Source organism: Anser anser (genome assembly GCF_964211835.1).
Source record: "Anser anser genome assembly, chromosome: 7".
NCBI lineage: Eukaryota > Metazoa > Chordata > Aves > Anseriformes > Anatidae > Anser > Anser anser.
The window spans coordinates 25907878-25928309 of NC_139727.1; the positions used below are offsets into that span (position 1 = coordinate 25907878).

General features: G+C 34.4%; 1 protein-coding gene across 8 annotated transcripts in view; it reads left to right on the plus strand.

Annotated features, from left to right (window-relative positions):
• Positions 1-20432, plus strand: part of LOC310902761 (heparan sulfate glucosamine 3-O-sulfotransferase 1-like) — a 54752-nt gene that overhangs the window by 22555 nt on the left and 11765 nt on the right. The window contains exon 1 of one of the 8 annotated variants that reach the window (XR_014586978.1): positions 447-10588. The exons of 5 other annotated variants lie outside the window; for them this stretch is intronic. The gene's annotated coding sequence lies outside the window, so the exon portion shown is untranslated. 2 more of the 8 variants (XR_014586979.1, XR_014586980.1) reach the window with 2 other exon arrangements.

Genomic DNA, 20432 nt, shown 5'->3' on the forward strand with positions numbered 1-20432 from the left:
CAGAGGAGGAGATGAATATCAGGTATAGGTGGATAAGAACTAAAAATTGCAATGACCAACTAGATATGAATAAATGTTCATTTTATTTAAAGAATTTGGGCATGGCTTATAGATGATCAAAAGCTTGCTTGGATGTGATATTGTTACTTGTAAAGTGACTTTTTCCTCTGAGTTGGAAATTGGCCTTTCAATCACCTTTTGTAGGTCTAGTAATGCCTTTACCATCTGAAGATTTCTCTCAGAAAGGATTCATTTTCACAAGGTATTCCATGTCCTTACCCACTCAGATGATACAGCCTGTTCTTATTTAGTAGTAAGATCTTCCTTTCCTCTTCTAAGTAAAGGAACAGGCAGCAGAAACAAGGTACAGTTGTATGGTGATAAACGAAAGATGGCAACAGGCAAGGGTAGGTTATGAAGCACTGAAAAAAAGGAGGACAAGATGATGCAGATTTTTGGCCTATTTTGTGATAGCTTCAAATTCTTTTAACTTTCCTTCTGTTAGAAAATTATGTGGTGGAATATTAGGTTAAAGCATCCATCCTACAAATAGTATTTTATAGTTTATCAGAAAAGTTGCAAGCTAATCTGGTATAGTATTTTCTGTTATCTTTAAGTTGCAGTAATACAGAATCCGAATGTTATATTTAAAGATTGAAGCCTTCTGAGAATACACCTGATTCTTTCTTTCCTTTTGTATGTAAGGTTGTTGAAATTTTCTCTCTGAATGGCTACTGCCATGCTTAATTAGCAACCAGATCATAAGAGAAACTGCTTCTTCACCAACTGTGACCAGCAGGTATTGACAAGAAAGCCATGTAAACTTTACAAATGACTGCTGGTGTGCTTAAAACAGCAGAAAAATATGTTCACTTCAATGTCCCTGGAGTATTTATCTTTGTATATTACACAGCAGCTTTTACTGGAAATGTGAACACAGGGCTCGTGAACCTGCAAAAATCTATAGATAATGTTCCAGCTGTTTGAAAAAAAAAAAAAAAAGACTCTTATTGGTAGTGTTGTCAATATTTAACTCTGCAGGTTCATTTTTCTTTTTTCCTAGGAGATAGAAAAACAAAAAAAAGACATTCATTTTTCCACTTTTCAGAAGACTTTTTGATCTGTTTGTTTTGTACCTTTTTTCTTCAATGTATCAGGACTATAGCCTTACAGCTGTCCTTTTCCCCAAACAACAGGTTCTTCTCTCTAACACCATGGAAATTTTAATTGGTCTAGTAAAATAATTCTTATAAGCAGCACACATACACAGAGAAGATATTAGAAGCCTTATTTAATCTGTATTAAATTGTGGAAAGAATGGATGTGTTTGCAAATAAAATTCTGCTTCTCATTATGTTGTTCATACAGAATTAATTCTATATCCTAATTGAAGGCACAAGCAAATTCCCAGATCATGTTTGCAAATGAACTTTTACATTGACCCTTCAGTGCAAATCAGGGCGTAGACAAGCTTCAGAGCTGGCTGTCTCGGCCACAGAATCCTAACTTGTGTGTGTGCTAATTTGTGTATCATTAGATCATTTGACATCAATAGACCTGCTCCCCGTGGGAATACTTTTCATGATAAATTTGTATTAAATAATAGCCTACCTGTACATATAAAAATCTTACGAAAGTCAGATTCATAAAGGTATTTAGCACACAAATTATGCTTTTGGAGAATGCAGTGTATTTGTGCCTTGATTAATTATGAAGTCCTCTGTAAATTACTAACGCAAGAGTACTTGTGATCAATTATGCAGAATTTCTCTTTATAAAATTGAAAACCAATATACATTTTGTATGCCTAGGCACAGAGATATATGCGTGTGTCCTTATCTGTATGAATTCAAGAGTACTGTATTGTGCATTAAAGCTGACAAAGAATCCTATGGACCAATGACAGTAAAACCTTTTTGGTATATTTAATTATGAACAGGTGCAATTTGTAACAGTAATTATGTAGATAGCCTAAGAAAGCTGTGGAATATAAGTCACTAGAAATTTTTTGAATAGCAGGTTATACAAACATCTGTCAAGCATGGTTTCAATATAGTTGATCCTGCCTTGGGGTAGGCAGACAGACAAAGTGACCTCTTGAGGTTCCCTCCAGCCTGTTTTCTGTGATTCTGTGGCATTTTTATAACACGTATTATAGATAAGTATATGAAAGTTACACAGATATAAAAGCTTATTTGCACTGTTTCATCCCACTACTCTTTCTTAGGCTCAGGAGATCCATGTGTATGAGTTGGAAGGAGAGTAGTTCCTAATTAATTATGGAAACTTGAAATATCATTTAATCGGATGTTATATTTTAACATCTACCTTGCAACTGATAAAGAACAGAGTGAATGGAAGAAAAAAGAAAATCAGTGTAGATCAAGACTTGAAAGTCTGCTATATCAACCTTTCTTTCTGAAATATGATTTAAATGGAATGCATCCATAAGGATAAGAGAAAGAATTCCTATGACAAGTTTATGAGGAACAAAGACTAGCACTGCCTGACAGACTTTTGGAGACTTGAATGTCAGACCTGACAATGCAGGGGTGACTTAGTGTGAAGTCCCAACCAAGCAGGGCACTGAGGATTCATAACTTAGTAACTAAGTGCAAAACGATCTTAGGGAATGTAAAAGAGTTACAATGACGAATACTGCATTGCACATTGCAGAGTGGATTGTCTTGTCCCAGAGATTTTCTATTCATGCATTTATAACTGTGGGTGGAAGAGCTAGACTTCAAAAGATCATAGTGCAAAGAAGTAACTGATATACTGAAAAACATTGCTTTCATTTCTTCTTGGCAACAATGGTATGTTTGGCAGAACTGTTAGCCTATACTAATTGGTGATACTAATGACATGATTGTTCAGACTGTTCTGTGAAATTCTTAAAAAGTATGTCTGTGGTCTCCTATTGTATGCCTTGTCCTGTTGATGGAATGAGACTGCACAGTTACCTTTACTCTTCAAAGCTATAGATGGTGGCAGATGGCAGCAACAACACATATTGGCATATGTGCAGCTATGCCCGCAATTTATTACCAACTCAAAATGTTCCCCAAGCTCAAGAAATGAAAGCCCAGGGGAGGTAGTAATTAAACTGGAGTTAAAAATTATACTGTTTTGTAAGATGCCTTCCTTTTGAGAAGAGGATGGAATAGCTGTGGTATAAAATATAAGAATTATTCCTGAAGTGGGAATGGTCTAAAAATGGAAAACCAGTTCCAGGTTTGAATCGGGTACTTGACTTTTCTCCCAAAGCCTGGATTAGTGTCCTAACTGAAGCTCATCAAACACATTTTAATGAAATAACATTTATGTTAAACATTTGAATGTTTCCAATTGAGTTTTATGGAAGGAAATTCAATTTGAAAACTGAAATTCATATGGTTTTGAAGTAGTGATCTTTAGCACAGATTACAACTGCAATTAATATAACGTAGTTTCTGCATGAGAAACACAGTGTGGCTTCTTTCATACAAGCCAGGCTAAGCTTGTTACAACTGGCTGAAATTAATTCTCTTTTGAAACAGTATGTCAGGCGGAAGAGAATTTTCATATATTGACTATTGTGGTGTTGCTCCTTAACCATGTCATCTCTGAAACCTAGTAACAAACTGTACTGTGCGTATTCATGCCAGTTTTTGTAATTTTTTAATCAACCGAAAATATCTATCTTTTGGGTGATGGGATCTCCACAAATATTACCGAGTTCTGATTTTTTTTATTATTAAATAGTATTTAATTTCATTGCCTAATATTTCTGTTATTGAAATACATGTCTATTATAAAACATTAGTTGTTGAGGATTCTGTTTAAATAATACCGAATAATAATGGACGGAAAGTTTTTAGGTTTTTGTAACTGACCCATTTTTAGTAATTTTTGCAACACTTGCAGATTCAGAATACAAACTACTCCATTTATAGAACACTCATTAAAAATGAAGAAGCAATTTAATATAGGAATAGCTAAAAGGTCAATGAGAGTCCCTGCAGCATGGGACTGAAGTGATTCTTTTTATTTGTCATACTACATACAATTTTCCATCAGTAACATTGAAAACCCTTAACATGCAGGTAACTTAAGCTGTTTGTTACCTCAGATATCTACCTGTACTACTAGCTTTCCTATTCTGAGTAGACATATTAAAATAATACAAGTATTGATGATGGTAAACACATAAGCAAATATTCACTTTCAAATGAAATAGTTTGAGAGAGTATATTTTGTTGCATTGAAAAATATTTAACGTATGTTATCAACAGTACTTATTAATTTTATACGCTCTGTTCTTAGATGTTCTGCATAGTTATTTTCAGGTGATGTGTTCCTGGCTGCTTGTATTAACATGAACTGAATTTGCAGATGTCTTACATTTCTGAAGACTTGGACTTCTTGATATTAGAAGTTGGCTACTTAAAAAGGAAACATTAAAACGTTTTGGAAGTTTCTGAAAATGTTGCCTGACATTTCCATCTCTATGGAGTCTTGAAATGTTACACGTGTATTTCTGAATCTGTAATCTTTATACCACATGAGTAGTTTGAGCCTTTTTTTGGTTCTGGGTGTTCATTTGTCACAGTTAACTAAGTATCTAAGCAAGTGAGCAATTGCAGTAGAATTTGAAAATGAGCTACTAGCATTAGACCGAAGGTTTATATTTGATGAAGTCCAAGTGCAAGACACAACAATCTAGTTAAAATATTCTTGATTTAGGAGATCTGTTGCTGAAAATGCAGCATGATGTGGAAATAATTAGGGTATGTATTTTGTGTATGTCTTTGTATGGTATATCTTTGTTAGGGATGAAACCTACGTTAACAAGATCCTATAGGGAAACACTTTATGACCTAGGTATGTTATTTTTGTGTTGAAATGTGTTCTTAAATTCAAGAACATGGTAAAGAGCTGTACTGGATTTCTCTCTTCAGTCCTTTTTTGAATAGCTCAAATATGTGAAAATGTAGTTGTAAATGTTAGTTGAGATATTGACAACTGATCTTCAAGAAGTATGTTGTGAATTACCAAATGGTCTTTTGTGGATTGTGCTTCAAATGTCCATTACAACAGAGATTTTTTTAAGGTTATTCTTCTCATGCTGAAAATGGTTACCACTGTACGCATTTAAAATGTCACATGCCAACAAATAAGCACTTTTCCTATTTTTGGTGTCAGTATTATATTCATGCTTTTTAAAACACTGCACAGCTCTCTTGAAAAAGGCACAAACTGCTAACATTTTAAGAGCAGTTTATAAACCATTTTCTTCCATTTTAGGAAGGGAGGAACAAAGTCAGTACTCCTTACTTTCTGAAGAATCTGAAATCTCTATGCATTAGACTACTTAAGTTTTGTACATGACCGTTTTAAACAAGCTTTAACTGTGACTACTATATTAAACAGGTTATTTCACTAATTCCAGTTGTTGCAGTTCACACCTTTTATTTGGAACATTCTATGAAATTTTCTAGTGTATCAAATTAGGAATGCAAACCATTTAGCAAATAAATACATTACATAGGAAAAAATAAGGGCATTATTAAAGAAACAGTAAAGTTTTTGTTATAGCAAGCAAGCTTCAGGGATGTAGGGGAGGAAAAATTCATTGCAGGTGTGATTTTCTTTGCAATATACAGGAGAATAAGTTTACAAAAATGTTGTTTGGGCAGTTTTTGTTATAATGGGAAAGTAAATAAATCCTTAGAAGTTTCCATTTAAAGGTAGAAATGGCAGTAAAATTAAAAAGGCTTAAAAATATTCAAAACTGAAGTAAATGTCTTCTTTCTCCAGAACTGGGAAAAAAAAAAAAAAGAAAAAAAAAGAGAGAGAGAAATAAAAAAAAATCCCTGTGGGGATTTTTATATAGTTTTCCAGAAGATGTTTTGTGACAGAATATTTTATCCATTTTCTTCTTTAGAACTAGGTAAACCCAGCTGCAAATTAGGACAAACTTGCTTTACACTTGCATAGTTCACAGAGCAAAAAGTACAACATACTTTGGAAGCCCAAAGAAAGTTACATTTCTGAATTGTTCATGTAGACTTTGTCCTTTACTTATGCTCACTGTGTATAAAGTTTCAAAGTCTGATTTCTGCATTTTTATGCTAATAGTCAGTTTCAATTGAAGGCTTTATAAATCCATCAAGCACTAACTCTAAAGTACTGTACTGGACAGTGTTTTTTGAATTGCACATAGAAGCAATAGAGAATATCATGGTTGGCACATGCTGATAATAATAAAAAATAAATTTGGCCTCAGCAGCATATAAATTAAATTCTCCTGTTCAGTCTACAAAATATCCCTTTCCTTATTCTGCTAGGAATGAATGCACAGCCGATACCCTGTACATCTAGAACACCTCTTTGTTTTGTTTTCTTTCATATACACAAACTTGTGGTCTGTTCCTTCTTCATCTGCCTTCAGTTAAATTCCTTGCTGAACCTCTTTCTGTGAAAGGAAGTTTGATTGATTGACTTACATAATCTGCAGTTTGCTTGATATTCAACTTAATGTTTTTGGCTGTCTTTTACATTACCATCTCTGTGGTGGATAAATAACAACTGCGAGAAAATTAGAAGGGTTCTCTGGGATGAGATCCTAAACAGACAGTTGAAGGACTTTTTTTGGAAGTATCATGTCTTTAAAGTAGCTTCCAGCTAAACAGATCAGAACTGCTCCTGCTACACAAGATATTAACAACAAATAAATGTTCATATTTATGTCCTAAATTCATACAGTATGAAATGTATTGCTTGTGCAGCATATTGTATAGGTAGATACATCCAGTATTTTGTTAGTATTATACTATTATTGTATACTATTAATATAGTATATTTTTTGAAGGTATATGTATCTCTCAGTATTGAAACACAGGCACACATTCAAATGTAGGTGTGTGCCACCCTTCGATCAAGTTAGCACCTCTCAGGCAATGTATTGGTATCTTGAACCATCTGCTTGTTTTGGTCTTGGACTTCAAGTACTAATATATTTTGGCTAAACCTCCTCACAAAGACCAACCAATTGATAAGTAACAAATGAAAACATGTCCAATATTCCATTATTCAAGGATAATAGAAAAGAAAATAACAAAGGTGGTAAAAAAAAAACTTACAAAACAATTTGTTAAAGATACAAAACTACCGTTATTTCGAATGCATCAGGAACAGGAAGCCCGTCCTTACACAGAAAAGTTTGCGGATGATATTAAATTATTCAGAACAGGAGAAATGAAAGCCAGCTGCAAAGAAGCACCTCAGTGGCACCTCAGTGGTACTGAGGAAAGGTGACCTGTGAAATTCATTGTAAATAAATATACAAGTATTTCTCAAAGGTTTAAAAAAAAAGCCTTTTTCCCCCAAAGAATAGACTTCAAACTGATAATTACAGTTCAAGAACTTCACTGTGAAATTGTATATTCATAGAGATATATATTCACTCTGAGCTATGAAAACAGTCTCAGTAGCAGTCAAAAAAAAAAAAAAGGAATATTAGGAATTTTTAGAAAGAAAGAGAACAAAGTAGCAAACATCATGGTTCAAAGGAGTATCACAGTGATACACCTCACCTCAAGTAAAGGATGATTGCATATTTCAAACAAGGAAGAAGTAGAACCAGGAGTTTTCAGTCTGGAAAGAAGAAAATTGAAGGAGGATATGACAAATTTATCAACTCACTGGCTTTTCTACTGCAATGACATTGAGCATTAAATTAAACTAGTAGGTTGGCTTGTAACTTCAGGGATGGAGCGCTGGATTTGTTTATTTAGTGGGTTTGTTTTAATTTTACTTAATCTGAAATTAACATCTACATTGAGATAAATGGGGTAGCCTTTCAAGGTCTTCATTGTTATTGTCTACTTTCACATCTAATTGTATTTTAATTTATTCACTGCATATATTGATGCCTTTTTTTTTTTCCTGCATTTAGGCACGTATTGACTGTCTTGTACTTAAGTCCTACACTTTCTTTTTAATACATCTTTTAATACATCTCGACTTGTGCTGTCGAGTTCAGTGTTTATTGGCAGAAAGCTTCTTTAGATTACATAATTTTTAGGCATTAGAAAAACACTATGAAATGTCTTTTACTAATGGCCTGAATGATGGAGGAGATAATATGTAGGTGACACTAAATGACAAAGGGTGCAAGAATACTGGAGGGCAGGACTGAGTGCCAAAATGTTGTTGATATATTCAAGAAATGGTTTGAGTAAAATAGGCTGCAATTTAATAGGACAAGTACAAGTAGAAACATACAAAAATAACTAACTGTACAAATCACAGGTCTGGAGTCATTGACTATCCAACACTCCTGCACAGAAGAATTTCATGTGATTTGATGGATTATGAATTGCCCAAGAATTAATGCTATCCAAGCAGAAGAGCTGGAAAAATGTAGGAATTATTTAAGTGGGTACTTAATTGTTCTCAACTGTGCAACCTGAGGGGAGAGGCATTGGTGTGATTGAGCTGGATATAAAGCAAGAGAGTCTTGATATCAGTGAGAGTGGTGAGAAGTCTAGAAATGTGACTGACAAGCCAAAAATTAAATGAACTTCGTCTATTATCATAGAACCTCTTAAGTTTATCTTTGTACAGTGTAACATCTTCAAATTCATTAAAAGCTCTTACTTAATCATGTTAACTCATGCACTTGAATTTACAATACATAGATGAATCTGGATTCCTGACTTTCTCTGCTAGCTTGCCCTTTTTTTTTCCTTTTTTTTTTTTTTAACAGCCTTTTCTCCTCTGTCACGTGATACCAGTCTCTCATGCTGGTTTCCTTTTTATTTCTTTTGTAAGTGAGCCAACTTTGTTTGAACTTTCAATATCAATTTCAGACCATATGCTCTAATTGTACAGTTCCTGATCTTTACTAGAGTTAGTGAAAATCAAAAAACTCTGACAGTAGAAATCATTTATTCAGAAATGTAGATTAGTCAGTGTTCTTCTTTCTATAGAATGCAATAAAGTGAATAAAAGCATACTAACCTATTAAAATTATTTATTCTTTATTTGTGTGAAATTTCTTTGGAAAATATATTATTAGTAAATTTTTATTCATTTTATATGAGCTACCCTCTAGTTATTATGATCCCAGAAGAGCAGATTTCTGTGAGCTACCTCCTAGTTATTCTGATCCCAGAAGTGCAGATTTCTCAAATTGAATTGTTATCCTTTGAGCTCTTGTAAAACTCTTTCATAATAGATTATTTAAGGCAGTAAGTAGTGCACTTTGAAATACAATTTAAAATGTTTTGTTTCTTTGTTGGCTGTCCTTCCTTCCTCCCTTCCTTCCTCCTTGTTTGCATTAGTAAGTCTTCACTAGTATTCAGTGGCAGTGACACTCCCAGATTGATTTTGCATTGTTACGAACATACTCTTTTGTCAGTTTTAATTTTGTTACCTTCTTATGTCACTGTAGCGTATTTTTTCCTGCACTTGCAAGTCACATGCCAGTTCATTTGTGTAACGTAGCAATCAGTCTAAGTCCAAACTCCTGAGAAAATCTAAAGATGAGTATTTTGTCTCCTTATAGTAATGACTTATTCTGCAATCTTTTGTTGTTAGCCACCCCCGAAGTCCCTCTTTCTACTCTATCTTTTTTAAGAGAGATTGAGCAGAATGAAATGCGCTATTCCTAGTCTTTGAACCATTAATTTAATGCATTAAAATTATCCTGACATTCTTTCTCTCAACTTTTGCATACTAATAGTGTGCTTGCCTTTGTCCAATACTATGCATCAAGCAGAAGCTTTCATTGAGATTTTGAGTGTTTCATAAAGAATCCTAGAGGTAGGACTTTCCAAGAACTCTGAAGGATCTAGGTGTCCATCCGTAATTTGAAATTCAAATTTCAAAGGAATAAGTAACTGAAGCTCCCTTAGGCTCCTTTGAAACTCTCAGCCTGTGTCTTTTTCTGAAGAGCTATGTGGTGCAAGTTTCTGAATTAACTGGATGATGAAAATTTCTTGTGAATTCCTACACTTTTGGTTTCTGACCTAGTTTTTAATCCACCTTTACTTTTTGCCCCTAAACTAATAGTGAAATACTTCGTCAAAAGGTCAAGTAAACTGTTGTTCTTTTACTTTTCCTCCTATTATTTTGCTTGTATTATCAGTGGAATCTAAGAGCCTTGTAAAAATTTCACTCAAGAAAAAGGGATATGTGTTGGATTGTGTGGTGGTGGAGGTCATCTAAATAATATATTTTTTGTATATAAGGGTTCCCTGACATTTTCTTATTTTTTTTTTCAGTGTAATTTCTCCCAGTTTCTCCTGTGACTACGACTCTTTTTAGTATTCAAAACCTTACAATTTTTATCTTTCAGTAAGGGGGCTGATAGTTTGTCATCTCTGTAATTTAAAACCCCTCCAAAACACCTGAACATATTCCTACATGTGTCTGGTGATATAGCATTTCCTTATTGTTCAACTGTAGCAATACAACTCAATCTTAAGGAATCCCTTTTATGGTATGTCTTCACCTTTTCATCACCTGGACATTCAAAGTATCTGTTTTTGCTTTTGCAATGCGACTGCAAGGTGAGAAGTGTAATTCTGAAGAGCACAAGGTATGTAAGAGGGGGATGTTTCAAAAAGTTTAGATTGTCATAACTTTGCTACTAATTATTGTATGAGTGACATCTATGGGACTAATCTATTAAGGGCTGGTGTAAATGCTTCTGAAAAAGTTCACCCTCAAGGCTTGTCTTCAAGGGGAAATTACTGTAAGGAGGCTCAGGTGTATATTTTAAAACACCTTAGCTGCTGAGCTCTGATTCCCCATGTGAAAAGTCTTAGAGTGTGAGAATGGTTGCTGTACTTGCAGAGCATGTTATCAACTGTAAGTTCAAATTCTATCTCACTTTGATATGGCATCACTGTCTAAGGTATATTTGCTCCAGCCCCCATGGGAAAGCGTAGAGATTGAACTCAGATTCATTCAGTCTCCACTTCAAGCACAACTGTGATACCTTTTCCCTTCCTACCTTTCTGAACTGTAGTAGAATTTATATTTTCCTAAAGTTTCATATGTTTTAAGAAGTCCATGTTCTTCTGTGCTTGGGTGGCCGTTCATATTTCCAGTGTATACACATTTATCTGTTTGCAATAATTTTTTATAATCTACATTTATCAGCATCAGCTGTATTGCTCATGAACCCAAGTAATCTAAATTCTTGAATCCAGCTGCATTATTTTATATTATTGCCTCACTGTTTTTTCTTTGTCTGTGTCCTATGTGTGTATATATATATATATTCTGTCTATATATATGTTCCATATTGCACAAATATAGAATCTAACTCTGGTCATTACAATTATTAATAATATGTTTTTTTGTCTATGGATGCATAATTTTTTGCTTTCATAATTTTCATTGCATTACTCCTTTCCTCTTTCACTACCCGCTTAGCAGTGCTTGGTTACATGTTATAATTTAAAATACTTCACATCCAATTTCTCTTACATACTTAAGAGCACAGATCTATAAAACAGATTTATGGAATGGATTGGACTTCATGATTTATTTCTCCTGCTACTTTTCAATTTCACTGAAATCTGATTTCTGAAATATTCTCAGACTGTGACCCACAATTATATCAGTCAGTTTTTTAATGTCAGGGAAATTTAGTTGCATTTTATGAATGTTTTTGACATGCTTCTCTCTAATTTCTTGTATAATATTGGTAAGCTTCATAGCATAGGAATTGATTCTTGCACATTTAATAACTGAATCCTTTCTTTCTCATGCACATACTGCAATGTTCTTTAATTCTAACAACTTAATTCTGATCTCAAAAATTTGCTCTGAAGTGTAATCATTGTCTATAAACTCAGACTAACTCAGTTTTTCTTTTGGCTACAATTCCCTTTAAGGCATCAGTAGGTGTGACAGCTTTCTGAGTGCATCCATGTCAGACTTTCCCCCTGGACAGAAAGGTTCTGAAAGAAATTTAACCTGCTTTTAATATTAATGCTGTTTTAGCTTGAAATATATTTATATTGATCGATACTGTAAAGAGTAAGTGGAACATGAGTGTGAAAATATTTCAACTAAGAAATACCAAACTACATGTCTAAGATTAAAATTCAGCATTAAAAAATGTAAAATAATATATACAATTTATAGTTTACAGAAGAAACACTGTCTTCTCCTGAGATGAAAAGCTATTACCATTGCTTTAAAACAGAGCTAGCATCAATAACCGGTAGCTTACACTGCTTACTTGCATTACCTTTTTTAGCATGCTGTAAACAGAAATAACTATTCTGTATTTTATAGTTCCAAATTAAATTTTAAATCCAGATTTATTTTCCCCTGTGGAGACATTTTTAAGGTAAGAGGACAGAACATTTATAATCAGAATACAGAAAAAAAAAAAAGTCCTTTACTGCCACAAAATTAAACATGATGTTGCTTTAAATAGACATATATATTTTTCATAAATGGGACTGGGAGGAAATAGTATTATGAATGTGTTGTACAAACGACTTTATGTATAAATGACCAAGCAGTGGGATACTAAAAGCTGAGAGCATGAGAAGGACAGATAAGGTATGATAAGTAATGCTGGTATTTTGGTATTCCAGCAAATATCCTCTTACCCTAAATTTCATACTAATCTTTACAAAATGCTGCATGTTTGTTTTTTGTTTTTTGGTTGTTTTTTTTTGGTTGGTTGGTTTTGTTGGTTTTTTTGTTGTTGTTTGTTTGTTTTTTATATTCTTCTGAAACAGTGCAAAGCTTCGACATATATCAACAGTTGCAAATAGGTAGCCTGCAAATGTTTGCCAGAGAATAATTACACATACTCAGGTATGTTTCTTATATCTTGCTGAGCTTGAAAATGGATGTGTCCATGTCTAAAAACAGCTGACCTTCAGTTGAGTTCTCAGCCATCCTTGAGACACAGAAACTACAAATGCTCAATAGGTTTTAAGTTTACATCACCCTTTATGTAGGGAATTAAGATTCTCTTGTCTTACATTCAGCACTATCCAACTCCATTTTATTAATGGAATAGAACAGTACTTTATTCCCTGTGAGTAAAGGCAACAGAACCTGTTTCTGATTTTATGTTCTTTTAGGCAATCTGATTTGAAAGTGTTGGTTTAGTGCTTCACTTTCTGTTTATTTTTTTGTTTTCTATGAATCACACTGGACCTGCAAATTAACTGGTATTCAGATATTATTATTTGGTCTTGTCCTGGTTTCAGCTTTCAAAAGGTTTAAAGTAACTGCTAAACTATTGACAAAGGATGCCCCAGAAAGCCTACTGAAAATATTTCTGTCAACCCTCCAGAAAAATTTGGTATGCATTGAAAATTGGAAAAAAAAAAAATGTACTTAGAGTTAAAATACAGTGGGATTTTTATTTATTTTTATTTCTGTTAAATTGCATCATGCATAGAGGCTGACAAGTGTGTTTATGGGGCAGAAGAAACTAGGAACTGGATATGCAAGTTTTGTATGTTATGTTTAATACCATCACATACAAACACCCGCAATCTTGCTTTATATAAAAAAGCCTTGGTGGTGATGGAGAACAAGTAAAAGAGAAATGAGGACTGGTACTCAACTTGTTTTACGTTTCCTGAGGAAAAAAATAAATGGACTAGAACAGTATGGAACGCGTGGGTTGTAAACTATACAGTAAGAAAAGATGGAGTTCCATTTTAATTGTGGCTATAAAACAGCAATGATAGATAACAACATTGATTACCTCCTCCTACAAAAAGCAAAGATATTTTGTCAGTCTGGAACTGAAATAACAAAAAAATGTGCTTTTGTTAGTTTGTTTCTGTGAAATGCTGTTCCTGACTTCATTAGGAGGGAGAGAGTCTGAGAGGGAGATTGAGAATGAGAGATAATGAAAGTACTTTTTATCTTGATGACATATTAAGGTACTGATCCTTGATGAATTGTCCCAGTGTTGTGGCAATATAATACCATTCTGCTGTTACGCAGTATCTTTTGAATATCTGAAAAGTAAAGGTTTTATAATGATGTAAAGTACATGTGTTGTACAACCTACCCACTGGTAACAGAATGACTTTGAACATTCTGACCATTTATTGCTCTAATTAATATACAGTTACTTATGGAAAATGTGTCAGAGACCCTTCCTACCTCTGCCTTTTTCTCCTCTATTAGTGTTTCAAACACCTTGCCAACTACCAGAATACCGACAACATCTTTGAAACTTAAGGAGAAACTGTTAAAAGGACATTATAGTATGTCTAGGTACAGCAGATTTTTAATGCTACTATTTCAGGTAGAAAAGTACTAATTATTGAGTTTATCATTATAGTCAGCAAACACAATGGTTGAATCTGGGAGGGAATCTTAACATGCTCTGATTCAGTCTCTGACCAAATCTATTGTGGCTCCTTCTACTTAGAGCTTCTAATGTGACAAACTCTTACCATTTGTCACAAGTCTCACAAATTTGAAGTCTTAAAGTCCAGATCTTGAATGTTTGTGATGGCTCCTAAATATGATTTTTACCTTAAAGACCTAGGTGGAAATTGACAGACAGAGCTTAGAGGCTCCAAAAAATTGCTGTAGGCACTGTCAGCCATCAAAGAGCCTTTCTGAGAAGTTTTAACTGATTTGAAGTGAAGCAGCATTAAACGAAGAGTGTGGACGGGTTATTTGGGTGCAAAGTAGCACTGAGCTATAGGGGAGAGGTGATGCTGTATGGCAGGGAACATGTTCTGCTTGAATTAACCATGTTATTTGATGCAGTGGTACTGCAGCTATTTTTCCCCGGCTTTTCAGGTTTAGAGCACAACCAAAGAAAATGTTTTTGTGGGCATACTTTAAGCTGCCTTAAGCTTAAAATGCAGAGATTCTTTTTGCACAGAGAAGTTGTCATAATAACTGGCTGGACCGAGGGGAAAGAGAAGGATTTGCTTTGTTTTCCACTGAAGCTTAAGAGTTTTTGTCATACATTTGGATATCTTTAATACTTTGACTTCAGTTGAGGTATTGACATGCCTACAGGTTCATCCTGTACATTAGAGTTTATAAGACTAGGATGGCAGAGAAGCTTTTCTGAATTCTGTCTTTCTGAACTGAGAAGTGCAAAATACAGTCAGATGGAGCCCTTACTGAATCTCAGAAATCCTGGTGATAAACATAGGAAATGTTTGATATTAGCTATCTGCTCTCAGACTTTCAGTGGTAAGTATTCTTTTACTGTATTTTAATATATTACTTCAGCAGTGGGAACATGTCTGGTAAAAAGCAAAGGATTTCTGCTTGTCTTCGTTATCCAGAAAATAATCTGTTTTGTACTTAATCTGTGTTTTTAGGCCAGTGACTCAATGACCGTCATCTTTCACCCTCTGCTTTAGTATGAGGAGCAGTGCCAAAGAAGCTTGAGTTTGGCACAGCTGGCCTATTTTCTGTGTTGTGTTCTGGTTATTAGGCGTTTTCAAATGAGCCCTCAATTGCTTTCATTCCTATGTCTCTACAGCTGCCTGCTGGGTTGGACATGCATGTAACTTGATAATGAGTATCTGTGTTGAAGGCATTAATCGAGTTTTTATTCAAAAAGAGTATTATGTTTGTTTGTTTTCCAATGTGTTTGCCTATTCTGTATCTTCTCTCTATAATGCTATTGCATTTAACTTCCCCTTTGTTATCAGGGATTTGCTCACCAGTATGACAGAGTTTTTCCTCTTTACTGCCTTCTGTAGTAATCAGTTTTAAGAATTGTTAGGCAGTTGCTTTATGTGATCTCTGACTTCAAGTTCTGTATGTTTACTTTGAGGAAAGGTAGACTGTGGATATTTTTTCATATAATCTTTGATTTTCTGATGTTCAAAGTCTCTAAGCATACCTAAATTCAGTGTGGATTGGGTGTGTTTCTTAGTTTGGCAGGTCATTATTATTTCATCAGGCTTTAATACTCGGGCCTTTTGTCCCTTACCATTGTCTTGATCTTGCCTCTTATCAGGACCAACATTTCAAAATTAGATTTTCAGCTTTAAATCAATTATCTTAATGACTTATGTTTTCAGCTTCTTTATATTTCCTCACAATGTCTGTTTTATAGTCACTCATAAAACAAATAAAAAAATTACTCCTATGGGATGTGTTTTATTTTTCTGTGGCATTTTTCATGATCCTGAGTTAACTAAAAACTTTTTAAAATACCAAGGACTTAAGAACTAGCTATAGTCAGAAAAATAAATATGTCTTTTGGTTTCATGCACTTATGAAGCATTTCTTAAACATTGTTCAGTCAACATTTATAAGACCAGATCATTTCAATTCTGATGGGCTTTTCAGCTGCTTTGTTCTACCGTGGGTGAATTCTCAGCTCACTATACTCCTGCACTTTTCAATATAATCCTGATCCAAGAAATTAGTTTATCTTCATGTCTGAGTTTGACATCAGAAGGTCTCAAATCTGCTGATTTGGGGGAAGTATGACTTATTATAAGGGATGGATCAGTTTATTTTATGCCTTGTATAATAGGGGCTATACAGCAATTATACAAGACCCAATACAGACATTGTTATCAGTCAGCATCATGTAACTTTACTGGTTCCCAAATACTAATACCAGAGCCTTAGTAAACTTTCCTGAGAAGTTACTAAAAAGAGTAGGTAAGATACTAGAGGGTAGGTAAGAGTAGGTAATAGATCTAAGTATCTATAGGAGTAGGTAAGCTACAAAGGGGCATATGTGGCTGAAGTGTTTAACCTTGGGAGAGAGTTCAAGGTGGGAACAAAGGAGCCTCTTGGCCCATGAGCCTCCTACTTTGTGGCTTCTCTCCCTGGCTAACTTGCCACATCATTCCTGGCGGCCTTGGTAGCTCCCAGTTCAGCTGCCAGCATCTGTTAAGCACTGTCTGGAGTGTTCTCACCCTGCACTGGAGCTGTACTAAGAACTCAAGGAATAATATTGACAAGTTCTGCCCAGAAAAAGCTCTCCTGTGAGACAGTTTTCCCTTTTTATAGTCCCTGAAGTTGTAGTGCTTCAGAATCCCCACCAGTTCAGATTAGCAAGTGTTTATTGTTGTTGTTTTTATAGTGCCAGGAAGCTGTGCTCTGACATGAGAGTGTAACAGAGGTTCTAGGTCATCTATTTGACATGGATGTTCCGTAGGAATTTGCTGTTTCATACAACATAGAGCTTTGTTTCCCTCGTGAATGCTTCTGCTGTCATCTCTCACGTTCTGAGGAATCTTTTCCTTTGAAAGACAGGTCTCATAAATCTGCAGCAAATTCATTCTAATTTGAATTCCTAAACATCAGTATCAAGGTTTTCTTCGTGACAATGGAAGTGGGTAAATGAATAATATTCTAAGAATTAGAACAGAGATAGAGAAGTTGAAGTTTTGTCTTAGTAAGATCTCTAGAAATGAACACAGAAGCTAGTTATCAGCTAGTTATCATTTTATTATTATGCAGTTACTGCTTATTTGGCTGAAGGCCTGGCATGGGGTCTTTGTTACTTCTGTTTGTATTAGCCCTGATGCGTAATTAACAATTACAAGTGTAAGTTTAATTCAATAAATTGATAATGTGATTCCATTCAAAATATGCCAATGTGATATGTAGAGTGATTAGACACATAAAATTGGCCTTGTCTTCGGTATTAATCTGACCACTATCTATATTTTATATCTTAATAGGAACAGAATTTATTTTATCTCTGTTTAGCGGCATGCTTAGACTGTGCCCAGTTTTATAGAGGGGCCTTTATGAAATTATAATTCAGTAACCTTTATGTGGATGGTTTTATTATGTGGGTGGTTGATTATGATATTTTCAAAGATACCATAAAATATAATTTTGTAGGCTACATCTGTAAAAAGTTTATTTAGCACAGAAATATATTATTTTTACTGTATATATTACTGTATATAAGATACTGCTATAAATTTGCAGTCATATTATCATCAGGCAATTTTCTATCTTGAGTTATCAGAAATAGGAATTAGAAAACATTATGCTAGCCTTAGGGAAACAAAATTTTTCAAAACTCGTATCTGGTAGTATCACCTGCCAATGATTTAATGTGTTTATAGTTTATGCTAACCTTTCTTAGCTTTTCTTCAAATCCATTATAGTCAGTGTACCTGGTAGAAGTGAAGCCTGCAGCCAATTGATGTTATTTTGCAGCTCCTATCTTTAGCCACCAAATACCTATTTTCTGTTTTATTCTTATTTTCACTCTGAAAGATAGTAACTGTCGGCTGTTACAAAACTGCAATTTCATTTGTAAAAGCTTCATCCAAAGAAATTCATTGCTGATATTAGGACTTGAAAATGTTAATTTGTCTTTCTTTGGGACAGTTTATGTTTTTGTGTTGAAGGTTATAGAGACACCGTTAGACTCTTTCATTTCTGGAAGAGTTACAACAGCAAGACAGCATTCTGTGACGGACTGTGGGATCATGTTTTTTAGGAAGTACCCCTTTTGGGAAAGGTGTCTTAGTGCATCTCCTTTTTAAAAATACATCTATAGTTTGAGTAAAATGAAAGCGATAAAAATACATAAGTCCATACAAAAACATTAGCATTCTTTATCAGTAATATGAATTACTGCAATGTTTATTTGTTTCTGGGATCTGTGGTCCTTTTTGTTCTTTCTTAGTCTTCTACTCTTGGCATAACCAGAGCCCAGTGGAACTCAAGTTGAAACTCTGTTCCAAAGCTGCAAGGCTTTAGGTGTTATTTTACTCACCCTTTCTTGCTTTCTCCAGTTTGCATCAGATATTTTCCACGACAGATGTGGAAGGTACTTTTCACGTCAAAGCTGTGTATATGCATGGAAACTGACTAACATCCCCTGAAAGATTTTTGATAAAGCCCAGTAATGACAATGGGAACATGATTTTGTTATTACCATTAATCTGGCAGTGGAATATAGAGTAAACGTGGCAGAATAGTTTCATGTTCTTTCTGAAGATAAATGGTTATCATGTGCTGATAAATCTCCTTTCGCACTTCTTTAGTTTCATGGAATAGTTGAGGTAATATATATATAATATATGTATATATTTTATACCTTACACTTTTACCTGTAATGATGGGATATTGAATTCAGGTTCACCTATCTAGTGCTTTCAAATGCCTCTCTAATGCCAATGTATGTATTTTTTTCCATTCACTTATTTTACTGGCCCATCTATTGTCAAATCTCCATCTGTTCTGTAGCATTTATTGTACAAGTTCTTGGTCTTAACATTCTTTTTATACATTTCTCTGCCTGTCTGTATCTGGGTACAATTGTAGGGTAATTTTTGTTGGTTTGCTTTCTTGAGACAAAAAAAAAAAAGAGAGAGAGGAAAACAACACTGATGAATTTGCACATAATTCAAATGCATTTTTTTGCAGCTTTAGCTTTTCCTTCAGGAAAAGCTAAAGGCAAGCCTCCTAATGAAGCTGATGCAAAACTTAACTAAGTTAATTTGCATAGACAACTCCTCTTAAAATGTAAGGGTAGCTGAGCAAATGCTTTTTGGGGTGAAGTGCCATGTCCCATACTGACTTTTGTAAATTATTTGACTGATTCATTCCTGTATAAAGCTTTATGTAGAGTCCAAATTCAATTTGTTGACTGAAATGATTTTGGAAATGGTATTTTTCACTTTAGATCTTGGGCAGAAGTTTTCTTTACAAATAGAGGTGTTGTTTCTTCCACCAGATGTGCCCCTTCTCCTGTATTAGCCAACTCATCTACTTGCATGTTTGCTTTCTGGCTATGTTCAGTAAAAGGAGTAAGATTAGTGGTGCTATTTAAACTGTTAAAATAATTCAGCTGATTTGGACTGAGTTAGGAGAAATTGCATGAATGACATAAACAGCAGATTTTACATGGGTTACCAATATTGTCCAAACAGATAGCCTTTCCTGCTAGGAGAGGAAGCAATGGAGCACTTGAACAATTCTTTGCAGCAGAGATGAAGAACAGTAAATCCAGCTATTGGTCAATGATAAACATAATAAGAGCATAATAATGGTATAATCATGTCTTTAGATGGTAACACCTCTAACCCAAAAGTCTGTCCCCAGCCTAAATGGCCACCTATCATAAAAACAGTTGTTCTTGTAGTTATTTTCAGTATGTTTTGGATTTTTTTTAATACTTTGAAAGACATATTTAAGCACATTTAAAGAAAACAATGTTTGTAAAAGTACTCTGTTCACTTATACATTCTAATTTTAACATTATGTGAGCTTTAAGACTGAAATTGTGTGGAATGGAAATGTACTTTGCTATTCAATACCCTTGGTAGTCATCCAAGCTTAACCAGATTACACTGATATATTTTTAGTGAGAGCTGAGACAAAACTCCACCATAGAAGCCTGAGCCTAGATAAAGTTCTCTTTGATTGGGATTTGATTGCAAAACTGAAAATGAGATTTTGTTCTTTTTAAAAGGTCATAA